This window comes from Salvelinus namaycush, chromosome 25 (assembly GCF_016432855.1).
Source record: "Salvelinus namaycush isolate Seneca chromosome 25, SaNama_1.0, whole genome shotgun sequence".
Lineage (NCBI taxonomy): Eukaryota > Metazoa > Chordata > Actinopteri > Salmoniformes > Salmonidae > Salvelinus > Salvelinus namaycush.
In genome coordinates, this window is record NC_052331.1 from 9,750,222 (window position 1) to 9,763,079 (window position 12,858).

The following is a 12,858-nucleotide window of genomic DNA, read 5'->3' on the forward strand; positions in this document are numbered from 1 at the left end:
TTCAAATCCCCAGAGAGAACACTGTTCTAGTGGAATGGCCAAAAGGTTACTGGCCTGGATTGGTTTAGAGAGAACTCCAATGTATAAAGCATGACAAATATGTGTTATGTGCAAGCCAGTCTCGAAAGTAACATTTCAAACAGATTTAGAAGAGTTTATTTAGTCAATAATACATTCAAAGGCACATTTTATTTTTCCTTTTGTTTACGTATTGAACAGTCACATGAACACTGGATTCATAGCTCTTCACTCTTATACTGTAAATTAAAACACAATATTTTCCCCTTAAGATTATGCACAGCATGCAATTGAAGACGACGCCCTTCGTTCTGAAACTGCCGCGGCCGTTTGCAATATTACAACCACAAAGAAGTTACTGCAAAAAAACACTGTTCGGACATCATTGCACGCACGGAAGAGGTACTGTAGAAAGAAAACAAACATGTACCTCTTCGAAAGAGAGGCTACGATAGAGTAGCACACAAGGTCTTATCTGATGACCTGGAGTCTGAGATTGCTTAAACGTATCGAGTATTTTGCACACCAGTTTCATGGGCTTAGTAGTCTCAAATGCAGAGAACATGCCTACGAATTGGCACATGGAAACATCATCCCTGTCCCAGACAACTGGAAAAGATATGGGAGAGTAAGTGATATTGAACAGAGACATCTATATCTGAATGTAGGCGTACGTTTAAGATATACAATATACCACACCCTCATTCCAAGAATGAAACTTACCAGGCCTACCACTACCACCCACTGTCACAAGACAACATCACCCACTTACCCCAAGGCTTACCCTGTCCCTATTTTTGGGGCAAGCTATGTTTTTAAAACTGTTATGTTGATTACATGATTATTTCCAGGGATAGACAACATTCTGAAATATATGTAGGTATTTTTTGTTGTTGAAGGAATACTACATTTCCATTGATGTAGTGATGCTGAGTGTAAAAAATGGCTCAACATACCTCACTCTCCCCTATTTGGGAGGCATGTTTAGAATATTAACCATGTTGTTCAATTACTGATGGCATAAATGGGTCTCACCTGTCAATCATGTTGTTGTTTTCTCTGTGGGAGAAACACTAACAATATTTCACCCCCTTTTGCCTTCATTAATGTAATTCTTTCCCCACACACACACACACACACACACACACACACACACACACACACACACACACACACACACACACACACACACACACACACACACACACACACACACACATGCCGCTTGATCAGGACCCTTGAATCTGTGTCTTGGTTATGCTCTCTTCCTTTTCTTATCCTCTCCGTCTCTCTGCCAGCCCCCCACCTAGTCTCTCCTTGTTAGATTACTTGTTAGATATTACTGCACTGTCGGAACTAGACGCACAAGCATTTCTCTACACTCGCATTAAACATCTGCTAACCATTTGTATGTTACCAATACAATTTGATTTGATTTGATTCCTCTATGTGTGAGGAGTATGAGTTGCTAAGTGACACTTACAAGGCGAAACCTAAGATTGTAAGATTCTAAGCCTCTGCTTTTATGACACACCTTCACATTTATGACGCTTTAACCTGTCTCCTCCCATTCCCCTTCTACACTGACTGAAGTGGATTTGACAAGTGACATCAATAAGGGACCATAACTTTCACCTCGATTCACCTGGTCAGTCTATGTCATGGAAAGAGCAGGTGTTCCTAATGTTTTGTACACTGAGTGTATGTAATCACAATCTGTTGAATAATTGCGTGTGTGCGTTTCTGCGTGCGTGTTCATCTCACTGGATCAGCCTGAGTGGCAAGGTGTGGTGTGTAGTTACAAAGTAGGAAGAGGGCGGAGGTGAGGAAAACGTTGTGGTGGCGCGGGGGTGATAGGTGGTCGCAGGCTTCCCAAGCATTTCCTCAGCGACGGCAGGAGGGCACGGAGCTGACGCACCGCCGGGCGAGACAACAGGAAGTAGAGGGGCGGGTTCCAGCAGGGCGCCAAACACACCAACAAGATGGCCGACAGGGATGCCACCTCCCAGAGGAGAGACACCTCCGTGTCCCCCTCTGTGGGTGGGGACAGGGACGTGGACGAGTTGAGGGAGGAGGAGGGTTGTTGACTGATAGGCGAGGCAACGAAGCTGACGTAAGGGGACATGACATTGACAAACTCCAGGGCGTAGTAGGGCAGCCAGCTGATGGCGAAGACCAGTGTGGAGCCAATCAGGAGCGCCGTGGCCTTCTTGTTGCGGCGGTCTGCGGCCAGCGTACCCCGGCAGCGGTGGAGATGGGTGATGATGAGGCCACAGTTGAGGGCAATGCAGAGGAGCGGAGCCACGTAGTAGACCAGGAAGGCTGGCACCAGGAAGCCCAGCCACTGGCCACGCCCCACAGACCATGTACAGCCACTGTCAAACTGGATGTATGTGACCTTGGGAAGGGCCATGGTGACAGAGACTAACCAGATCACTGCCACGATGCCGGCTCTGAGAGAGGGGGGAGAGAGGAGGTTACATAGCTGAGGTGGGCCTAAATGTGTGCAGATGAATGGTTTAATTCCGTACTCACACTTGTGTGGGACTGGCGGGCGGTCTAGCAGGTGGGGCCACTATGCGGTACCTGAGCACCGACAAGGCTGCCAGACTAAATATATCCACTCCGGCCGTCAGGGAGGTCATGAAGCCCAGCAGCACACAGATACCGCCCCCTAGCTGCCAGTCCTGGGAGCTGGCGCTGAGTAGGACGCAGGGCAGGGTGAGCAGGGCGCCCATGTCAGCCAGGCTCAAGTTGAGGAGCAGCACGGAGCTAGGTTTGGAGCGTCGCCGAGGGTTACGCATCAGCACCAGCCACATGAGTAGGTGACCTCCGACCCCCACCAGGAGGGAGAGGACGCTGACCAGAGGCAGCACCAGGGAGAAGGAGATGGTGGTGTTGGTAGACACTGTATTGAAGAGCAGGTTCACTATGGCCGGCATGGTGGTGGGAGAGGGATGGAGGGAACAGAAGTATGATCTAGCTGCTCCCGTTGGGGATGGACTGAGAGAGGAAGGTGGGAAAGAGGGATGCGCATAATTAGAAAGGCACACAAATTGATTTGAGGGATGAATAAGATGTTTTAATAATTTATGTTATTATATCCCTTTTATTATTAATCTATTAATAGTTTATGTTTGTCTGGTGCTGAGTTGGTGAATCACCTGCCTGCATAATTCACTGGGCCTCCCCTTAAACTGGCAGCTGTGATGACTCAGAACCAGACTGGGATGACTCAGAACCAGGCTGGCAGGCCAAGTCATCTCGTTCAGACACACAACGCTGATGGGTAGTCTGAACAGTCTGTGTCAGTCCTGTGCCGCTTCCCCTGAGAGCAGACATGATGTAATTTTGTGTGGCGACATGTACTCTGTCTCTATCTCTCTCTCTCACTTTCTCTCTGGGGAGAGCACACCTTAAGAGCATAGATTCAACACAGGCCAGCACACGTCGTCACACAAACTGAAAAAGACATCACATCTGCTCTCAGGGGAAGCAGCAGTGCAGCAACAGCACTGACACACAGTGTTCAGACCCCTCATCAGCATCACAGCGTTGTCTGTCTGAATGAGATGCAAGGTGAGGAAGGGAATAGGAAGGAGCTGACCGCTGGGAACAGACTGTGACTGTGGTACACCACCTTGTCAGCTTGACGGGTGAAGTGAACTACTCTATCTAGGGCTTGACATTTGGAAAGTTGTTGTTTGTTGGGTGGCAGGTAGCCTAGCGATTAAGAGCGGTTGGGCCAGTAACCGACAGGTCTCTGGTTCGAATCCCCAAGCCGACCCGGTAAAAAGTCTATCCATGTGCCATTGAGGAAGACATTTAACCCTAAATGCTCTAGATAAGACTGTCTGCTAAATGACTAAAATGGAAATAAAGTCCAAAAAATAGCCCTAAGTAAATAGCTCATACAGAGCTTTCCATCCACACCAGTCATTTATACAAATACTTCTAGTGGCCCTGCCGACTCCACACCTCTATTCTTATCTATTCTGAATACACCTTATCATCACCCTTCTGTAGATATGATGTGTCAAAAATATCAGGCCTAAATGTATTTGTTCCATATGTTGGCACAATGAAATCCAAATTCAACCTCCATGTACATTCAATAATGATGATACGCTGTAGGCAGATCCATCCATACAGATACATTATATCTCTGCTTGAATAAATGTACATTAAAGAGATGCTAGTAAATTATGCTGAACCACCTGAGAGAAAATAATCATTACAGCGCCTCAATCTGAACGTTACACTGGGATGCAGCTGCTGACAAAAATACTGTGAATGTGTCTATATCATATTTAATACGTACCTTTCCCCATTCAACCAACGTGTGAAACACACTGCAAACATTACAGAGAGAGTGAAGGAAAGAGAGACAGAAGTGGCCAAATATAGGACAGAGAAGACATGGAATGAGGTGAAAAGAGGGACGAAGACAGCAGCACATGAGAATTTACGAGCAATATAAACGTAGCTAATGGGAAACAGAAGGATAAACTAATTGTGCATTATTTTAGACACATTGACCTCCAGCTGAACCGAATTACAGCAATTTATGGCCTGCTATTAAATCCTCTTAGTATCCATGTTCATAATGTCATACATTTATCCAGGATTGTTTCTTTAACACTTTGCACCAATAATCCAAGGGGAATTGGCTCTTATTAAATTCCCTAACCATTACATGACATTATATAATTATGTCTTCAATCACTATAACGCCCTAGCTGGAAACTTAACTGAATATTAAGACAAGAGTCTGCATACTGAAACGACAGTAGGAAGATTGCTAAACAGAAAAGGGGTCAGTGAAGGACAGCAGCAGTAAGCAGAGAACCTTTCTTTAAAGACGTGTGTCACACTCACTGTGGCCAGGGTCCTGCTCCAGGGAGAAGTCATCCTTTCACCATCAGTGGCTTTGCTGCATAAAGAGACAGAGAGAGAGAGAGAGAGAAGAGGGCACACACCTGCGTCCTGCCCTACATCCTCCCTCACTCGCTTCCCACCATCTCTCTCTCACACACACACACACACACACTCCCCACCAAAAGGGGTGGGGGGAGGGGGGCACACGAGCTCTGGGGGCCCATGTGCCTGCAATCGATGTCTATTTTTTATTTATTTAATCAATCATTTTGACAGTAACACTCTAAAAAGTAATTAATATACCTTTTTTATGTCAATATGTACTAGGAAGCTAAGTGTTTGTTTCTTGGGTGTCAGGAATGTGACTGAAAAAGTGCCTTAGACCTTTTTCTATGATTGAAAGTATAAGGGGATATCGGTGAACAAATATCGGTCAAGGGTACGACGGCGCATGTGCAATAAGTGGAGCTCACTCAGATGTTCAAAAGTGCTTGTCAGACCGAGAGCCTAATGCTTCAAATACAGCAGTTCCGTAACATCTTTAATTAAACCACTCGTTCTTCTTAATTGCCGGCCTCAGCATGTTACGGAAAGAGATGAAGTGTATAGGAAGCTCTGGGGACAGGTCATCTGGATACTGATGCAAACAGATGATCATCTTTGGTGGACAACAGTTCTTGAAGGCTTGAACCAAAAAAAGCGGTTTGCGATTTCATTCATACTGGTGAACCGGTGTTTGAGTTGTGTGGTCGCAATTTCAACAGTCCTTTATCTCTGGTATATCTTGGCATGCATCCTTCAAGACTGAGTTTAAATGTGTGCAGAGCAATGGGCATACAGTATAATGCACAACGTCTCAGGAAAGACTGTCTGGGTTGGCAATACTCAGTATAGAAAACAGTCCGTGGTGAATCATTTGCACACAAAAAAGGTGGCCTTCAGGAGACCAGGGGAGTCTCTCAAGTTGGATTGAATTTGATTGAATTGAATTGACGTTGAATATTTCAGGCCATTAGTGGATGCTATTAGCCAGACAAAACCCGCTGAGTTCAACAATAAGTAGTGGCTGAATTGATCCTCAGGCTGACTACTTCTTTTCTCATTGTTAGGCTATTTGATGTGTAATTTTTAGAAAAAGTGTATAAATAGCAGCTAAATACCGTATATAGCTATAAATAGTACACTGCACAACGAAACAATCCCTAGTAAGATAGTGTTTTGAGGGTGGACTGACTGTATTATTTGGCATTAATAGACTGGTTTTACACACAACGACTTTCTATCCGAGCTGGGGATGGCTCATGTCATACACACCGGACACTTAACAAGATAGAGGATAGAGTGAGTTTTGCTGATGATGAGAATGGAACGTATATGTTTTTTAGTGCTGAGCGATTAACCAAAATGTCTGTTATGTTACCAGCTATTGAATTCCATTTCGTTCGGTTTTGTTCTGTGAGCTCGATGTGCACATTGCGCAGTTTCTCTAGAGATAAATCAGATCCAGTCTGAACCGTGCGATGTAGTAGGGAGTTGTAGTTTCCAACAGGCCAATATTCTACATTAGTTCAGTGCATAAAATGTGGTAATTAAGCACCATAATCAATTGTGCATCTACTTTTCTGGGCTTAATAAGTGATAAGCAGTAATGGACAGTCACTACCATCATGGGGCTTTTATTAATTATTTTATTCTGTGTTGTTGCACCATTCAACCCAAATAATCGAAACCGAACAGGTAAACAGGTCAACATTCACAAGGCCGCAGGGCCAGACGGATTACCAGGACGTGTACTCCGAGCATGTGCTGACCAACTGGCAAGTGTCTTCACTGACATTTTCAACCTGTCCCTGACCGAGTCTGTAATACCTACATGTTTCAAGCAGACCACCATAGTCCCTGTGCCCAAGAGCACTAAGGTAACCTGCCTAAATGACTACCGACCCGTAGCACTCACGTCTGTAGCCATGAAATGCTTTGAAAGGCTGGTCATGGCTCACATCAACACCATTATCCCAGAAACATTAGACCGACTCCAATTTGCATACCGCCCCAACAGATCCACAGATGATGCAATTTATCTTGCACTCCACACTGCCCTTTCCCACCTGGACAAAAGGAACAAATATGTGAGAATGCTATTCATTGACAACAACTCAGCGTTCAACACCATAGTGCCCTCAAAGCTCATCACTAAGTTAAGGACCCTGGGACTAAACACCTCCCGCTGCAACTGGATCCTGGACTCCTGACGGGCTGCCCCAGGTGGTAAGGGTAGGTAACACCACATCTGCCACGCTGACCCTCAACACGGTGGCCCCTCAGGGGTGAGATCTCATTCCCCTCCTGTACTCCCTGTTCACCCATGACTGCATGGCCAAGCACAACTCTAACACCATCATTAAGTTTTCCGACGACACAACAGTGGTAGGCCTGATCACTGACAACGATGAGACAGTCTATAGGGAGGAGGTCAGAGACCTGGCTGTGTGGTACCAGGATAACAACCTCTCCCTCAACATGATCAAGACAAATGAGATTATTGCGGACTACAGAAAAGGGAGGACCGAGGACGCCCCCATTCTCATCGATTGGGCTGTAGTGGAGCAGGTTGAGAGCTTCAAGTTCCTTAGCTTGGTCACGAAAGTCAGAAAAGCAATAAAATTAATCGCTTACCTTTGATGATGTTCGGATGTTTGCACTCAGGAGACTCCCAGTTACACAATAAATGTTATTTTTGTTTGATAAAGATTAGTTTTATAACCAAAAACCGCCATTTGGTTTGCGCGTTATGTTCAGAAAACCACAGGCTCGTTCCGGTCCTGAAGGGCAGACGAAAATTCCCAAAAGTATCCGTAATGTTCGTAGAAACATGTCAAACGTTTTTTATAATCAATCCTCAGGTTGTTTTTAACATACATAATCGATAATATTTCAACCGGACGGTAAACTATTCAATACTACAGAGAAAGAAAATGTCGAGCTACAACTCTCGGGCGCATGAACTAATCAAAGGACACCTGACGCGTTTTGATAAATCTCGCTCATTTTTCAGAATAAAAGCTTGAAACTATGTCTAAAGCCTGGTCACAGCCTGAGGAAGCCTTTGGAAAAGGAATCTGGTTGATACCCCTTTAAATGGAGGAGGGGCAGGCAATGGAACAGGGATTTTTCCAAATAAAAGGCACTTCCGGGTTGGATTTCCTCAGGTTTTTGCCTGCAAAATCAGTTCTGTTATACTCACAGACAATATTTTGACAGTTTTGGAAACTTTAGAGTGTTTTCTATCCTAATCTGTCAATTATATGCATATTCTAGCATCTGGGCCTGAGAAATAGTCTGTTTACCTTGGGAACGTTATTTTTCCAAACATAAAAATAGTGCCTAGCTGAAAGAGATAAACAACTTTTTTTGTCAAGTTTGTTAAATGTGCAGAGAATGATCCAAAGCAAATCAGCTAGCCTGCACCATTCCCAGATATTTGGGGCAAGGTTGTATGCAAAATAATCATAGGAAAACCACGCTCTCACCACGCTCTCAGAACGTTATGTGCTAGTTGGGAAGGCAGTGGTCTGAATCTGACGTACAATATTTCACTGTCTGACCTCAATAAAAACATTATATTAACAGTTTCATTGACAGTTACTGAGAGAGAGGATAGTCCTCCATCTCCTATTTTCATGTTGTCCACCTCTCTCTACTCTCTATCTTACCCACTGTGAAAACCTACTTTGTTCTTTCTCTATCCCTTCTACCTTTTCCCCATTCCCTCCTGCATCCCCCCACACACTGACCTTTCTATCTCCCGTCTCTCACCGCTCACTTTCCCAGATTATGTTTCACTTGATTTTCTCCCTCCATCCCCCCTCCTACCGCTGACCTTCCTGTATCTCCATATCACTCCCTCTCTCTATCCTCTGTTTGATCCTCACTAATCCAGTGGCAGTCTGGGATCATGAGGATTCACCTGTTGTTAAGGAAACCCTTAAGAACACAAACAACATACCCAGGTGTGGAGGGGAGAGAGAGAGAGAGAGAGATAGAGCACTATGGTACTCTGTGGTACACAGGGTCATATAAACTCATTATGAGCCTTCTGGTGTTTACACAACCATGTCAAGTGCCTCGCCAATATAACCCATCTGCCACTGTCACCCCCCACCACTCTCTCTTTGTGTGTGTGCACATGCATGCATGCTTGTGCGTTAGAGTGTGTGTGTGTGCAGGGCGCACGTGGTATCTACTTTATGTCAATTGCCTTATGTCAGCGGTGTGTGTGTGTGTGAGTGTGCATTCGCGCACATGTTTATATGGGCTCATGCATGTGTAAAGCTCCCAACATGGCATGTGTGGGTGTGTGTATATTAAATGCTTCCACTCTAGTGTTGACAGGAAGTAGGTCTAGTCAGAGCTGGCTCTACGGGGTGGCAAAGCCAGGCATGGACCCCCCCAGATAGAATTTATGCCCCACAGTTTTGTTTTCCCATAAACATAACACATGGTATATGAATTACCCTGCCCGGTTTTGCCAATGTAGCACTACCGGCGCTGCCAGTAGGGCACCTCATATATTCACTGGTCTCCTAGACCGAAATGTAGCTTTATCCTGGTCTATAAACACTTTCAATACTGATTTTCCATTTTTTTTTAAATAAGGATTTTTTGTCAAGGACTAGTCTAGGTTTAATCTGGGTCTTGAAAACCAGCTCGAAGTGTATGCAGCAGCTCATCTCTAATTCTGAATTGTTGCAATATTTTGAGGTATAAATGACAAGCAACCTATGTAAATCCATCTCACATGCTGTATTTTTACAGTATTCCATCTCCACACACCTTCAATCCGTCAGTCGAACCCTTACCGATCAGTAAACACAAAACCAAAACAAAGTGACTTCGTGCCAATAACAATAACAAGATAGTGATGCACTGAGAAAGAGATGAATTGAAAGCAGACCAATAGAAGAAACATGCATGTTCCATCTTAAACCAAAAATGTTACAGACTGGTCTCATACCTGTTCCACAGACTGTTCCGGAACAGTGTCAGTATCAGCCGACTACACTCTTCTTCCAGGTCAGTGATCATTTTCTACAGTGGATTCTGTAAAATAAACAAAACAGCTTCTGGTCCTACGCAGTGCCCAAAAGGGGTGTAAAAAAGTGAGCAAAATAATCACACTTGAATCTGTGTTCTGTATTGGACCATAGTCGATGGCTTGTATTCTGTCATGGTCCTGATCTCAAAGTCAGTTATGAGCTTCAGTTTGTAGGCCAGCTTGTTGTACGCGGTTATCATCGCTTCAGCCTAAACAAGATGGGAGAATATTAAATCATACCGATTACGTATTTTGTATAAGCATTGGGCAACACCAGGGTCATTTTCATTAGGCACCAAATGGCAGAAAAACAGACTAAATTGGAAGAGAAAAAAGTTGTGAATTTCCTGTTGCAAAACTTTCAGTAGCATGTCCTAATGAATGCACCCAAGTTAAGTAGCCACTCTAACATTCTCTTCACTTCCCGTCTCTTTGACCTTGGCCAGAGCAATCTCTTTCCACATGTATTGCTGAGACAGCTCCAGGCTCTTGGTCTGATGCAGCTCCCTTGTCTCAGTTAACCAACTCAATGTATGCAGGGGTGAACTTCTGGGTGGAGAGGATGTGCTGGAGCCTCGACTGCTCCTGTTTGAGGGTCTCCTGAAACAGACGACAAATGTTCAGCATTTTAAAGAATAGCAATTGCCAATAGTCTTCCAACACCCAGTTACAGAACCAGGGCTCGTATTTAAAAATATCTAAGGCACAACTGATCCTATGTCAGCACTGCTGAGCCAAGATTTAACATGTTACAAGGAACACCATTTCACCAGGGGATTTCACAGGGGTGTAAAGTACTTAAGTACAAATACTTTAAAGTAAAACTAAAGTAGTTATTTTGGGGTGTCTGTACTTAACGATTTATATTTGACAACATACTTCACTAAATTCCTAAAAATATTCCATACCCCTCCCCCACCCAAAAGTGTCACATTCGTACACTCAAGAGAATATCCCTGGTGCAGTCCATGAGGAGGAGATGCACTGCAGTACTTAATGCAGCTGGTGGCCACACCAGATACTGACTGTTACTTTTGATTTTGATCCCCCCTTTGTTCAGGGACACATTATTCCATTTCTGTTAATCAAATGTCTGTGGAACTTGTTCCGTTTATGAGTTTAGACAGGTTAAGCATGAGAGGCTATCTGATCGGAAAAAGTTAAAGGTCAAGACTGTACAGCTTCCCTGTGAGAAACCAAATCGAATCTGTCTAACATGAGCTCAAACCACTAGGCCTACATAATATAAGCACTTGGCCCCAAGGACCATACAATTACAACCGATAAACTGGTTCTACAATGTAAAAGGCAATTCTCATATCCATTGCTCCATCTCTTAAATCAGACGTCATTATTTTTAATGCCATTTCATCACTACGCATACATGAGAATGATTCTCTTATTAAACATTCTGACGCCAAAGCGTTCTATGCACACCGAGGCGTGCGCTCCTATTACCCACAAAACAATTAACAGATGTCAGAGGTCCGTGTGTCCTAACAGAAAATATGACCAAAGGAAACCATACATTGAATTACATAAACAGAAATTCTACCTCATGAGTCTTGCAAACATTGATGTGCACTATAAACATTGCGTCCACTCCGAGCAGGGTAAGTAATGGTTGGCTAAATGAAAATGTATCATACACGTATCACACCTGAAGCAATAAATGTACGGGATGGAATGATGAAACGCTAGCAAATATTTCAGTATTAAATGTCATATAGATTTAACACATAGGGCCTGTGCATTTCAACATGTGAAAGCAATTATTTCAACAAGAATAAAAAGCACTCCACTGGCAGGAGTTGAGAGTCTTTCTACAACAGGCTAATAATTCATTATAATAATTCCAAATGTAGCTTCATAGGTAAATCATACACTTCAAGTAATTGTTACTCACCAAAACACCAGTACTATGCTAGTAATTGTTGCCCCACAGCTAATCTGTTACAACTGTCTCTGGCTGAGTGTAGAGTAAACCACGTGTGGCAAACTACAACACCTGGCCAGATAATGTCAAGTCAGTCTCAAGTCAAATACGGAAAGTTGTTTAATCTGGCCAGATAATGTCAAGTCAGTCTCAAGTCAAACACGGAAAGTTGTTTAAACTGGCCAGAAAAAATAAAGGGCAGTCGCACGGCATTCAAATGTAAATACATTTTAAACCTAATTTGTTTACTCAGTCATTACTACTGGTAGGTGATTGACATTTGACACTAATTGCAGGTGGAATTGTGACATGTAGTACTTGTAGAAAGAGTCAGTCATCTCCTACTGGGCTGTCTAATACCTACCTTCACAGTATCAATGAGCCAGGTCAGAGCCCCTATAACCTGTGGCCAGGTATGTGGAGCTCCCACAACGAACATAGAACTTTTAAAGAGTGCAAATGGATACCTGCCTGCAGAGAGTTAGTTGTCAGTAGACATGAACCTGCTAGTATGCAAACATGTAGAAATTGTTAGTTGATGTTTGAATCACATGATTTTCTAAATGATTGATTTACCCAGATTCTTTGAGAATCCTGGGGACCTCCACTTCGGAGGTTGGCATCTGGAAGGTGGGCTCAATGAGGCAGTAGAGGAACTCAAAGATCCTCAGGAACGCCTTGGTGGAGGTACCCTTGAGAGACTTTACTGACACTATAACAGGAAACCACTTCTCTATCGGGACTATAGGAGAACAAGTGGGAAAATCACTGCCAGCAAGACAAAGGAGCTGATCGTGGACTATAGGAAACATCAACGGGACTGAAGTGGTGCAGGTCGGGAGTTTCAAGTTCCTTGGTGTCCACATCACCAACAAACTATCATGGTCCAAACGCACCAAGACAGTTGTGAAGAGGGCACGACAACCCCCCC